Source organism: Diadema setosum, unplaced genomic scaffold (assembly GCF_964275005.1).
Source record: "Diadema setosum unplaced genomic scaffold, eeDiaSeto1 scaffold_37, whole genome shotgun sequence".
Taxonomy (NCBI): Eukaryota; Metazoa; Echinodermata; class Echinoidea; order Diadematoida; family Diadematidae; genus Diadema; species Diadema setosum.
The window spans coordinates 296,152-298,522 of NW_027307663.1; positions in this window are offsets into that span (position 1 = coordinate 296,152).

Here is a 2,371-nt window from a genome sequence, read left to right on the forward strand (position 1 = left end):
ACATAAATTATAAAACATGCATGTATACGATTACATATATAGTGAAGACCTTGTTTCCAAAAGGCGCTAAATCCATTGAAAAATTATGGATAAAGCGCCCTTTGGAAGTAAGCGCTTCATTATGAAAGAAGATGAAAGGAAGCCAACTTTAATGCACACCCATATGCAATTTTCGACTGATGACACGTCTCTTTCAACACTTAAAGATTTCCAAAAAGTAACACGATTACTACACGTATTGTTACAAAACTTGTTTTCTCAACTCACGCATGCGTTGTCTCAGTTGAACGCAAAGGGTTCTTGAGAAAATAAACTTTAGGACTTACTTTCTTGTAACACTTTGCTTCTCTTTTCAGCTCTTTTTTTCCTCTTGTCCACAACGGCATACTCAGCACTTGAGTTCACAGAAACCTTCAATGAAGAACAAAGGTCAATAACGCTTATACCCCCTCGATAGACTGTGTTGCAGTGGTTTTATTTCAGTTCTGTTGTACACAATATTATGTGTTTTCTCATGTGAAGGTATGTCTTACATGCATATTCACTAAACAATATATTACTGAAGACTATTTTTTATGTTAAAAAAATGACTACAGGGTAACTGCATTAAAGTCAAGTGACGCAGACTGTTATTGTTATTAATTTTTTTTTTGTGGGTATATAGTGTTCTATGCTTCAGGGTAATGTACAATTTGTTCTTCCGAAATTTCGTTAATCCGAAATGGAAAAGAAGAATCTTTATTCTTAAGGTTCTATAACCTGAAAACGAAATTAGATTCGAATTTCGGAATTTTCGGAAGCACGCAACTTGCCTACGCTTTCGAAATAACGAACCCCACGGACTTGTGTTTCATTTTCAGATTTACGAACCGGTGGAATAACGAACCTTAATTCTAATAGGAATTACCAACCTTTAGAGTATTATAAACCTATATTTTGATTTTGTGTGTGTGTGTGTGTGTGTGGAAAAGGCCACAAAGTTCCTGATTTAATATCGAACACTTTTTCATGTTAGTATTAACGAAAACATAGGTTTAGGGACATTTTGTCAGTTTTACTACGCTTAATCTTCTTGTTTTGATATAGGCTGAGGTGTTAGAATAGGAATCTGTTCGGTTCAAATCAAAATAAAGGGCTGTGTAATGATAAGAGATAATAAAACAAATCATGGAACGTTATTGGTTCAACTATGCATCTAACATACGGAGAGCTTTGTACCTCTGAGGCCGATGCAGTCCAACACATATCTTCCATGTGCCCCGAAGCCCTGACCATTGGGTGTGAGAAAGGTGTCATCTCAAAATGAGGAGACCGGGCATTACGTTGTAGTCGTTCAGATGACGCATTTGACATGAGATCTCCCCTAGATATCGGAATAGGTGGTAAAGCCCTCCCTATGGATGTGGCTGTGGCAGAGATATGAATTCTTTGCTCCAGACCTTAATTGGGAATTTGCATTCATAATAAATAAACAATATTTTGGTTATCCACTATATTTACTACTGAGGAGATTAGTTACATGCTATTTGACATGACATTTATTAATAAAACAACTTTAATAAAATTTCAACAAAGCTTTCAGTGGTTTTCGTCTCTCAGAGGTTGAAAATACCTGTGTAGGTGGAGAGGGTACTCCCATTTTAATTTGTTAATAGTAATACTTTGTCGTAATGATTCGTCTATATTCTTCCTTTGTTACAAAGAGATAGAGAGAGAGAGAGAGAGAGACTGAAGTCTTTGTTTTGATAACTTGTCAGAAAATAAAAAAGTGAAAACGTATCTCTGTCAAATAGTTTTTGTTGATTCTTCTCATGTGTCTTTTGTTCTTCAATAACAATACCCGGTTTCACTGCAATTGACCGAAATATAATAATGGACGGTCAAAAATTACACAGACGGCCCGTTTAAAAGGGTTGGTATAGTTTCGGTTGAGATCGGGCGTCAGGTTTCTGACATAATTTTTTTTTTTCACGGTGAGTTTTTTTTTTTATGAGAACATCTTCTGAAATGAAAGAGCATATAGTTCCTAGAATAACTCAAAGTTCATTTGATGAAAATTGGTTTTAAAATGGCAGAGATATTCAAAACAAAAATGTGGGACAACCCTTTTATTGGGATCACCTGGTGTCACTTTGTTTTTAGATATCTCAGCCCTTTCTAACCGATTTTTATCAAATAAACTTTGAATTCCTCTTAGTAGCCCTATTGTGTGTTCTTTAACATTTCATTAAATGGATTCTAAGTATTTCACACAAAAAAGGTAGAAACTGAATCGTAATCTCAACCAATAACGATTTTGCAAAGGAGACAGGAAAAAAAGATGGGTTAGAAATACTAAGATTCTATTTTGGAGATTGTAAGGAAAAAACGA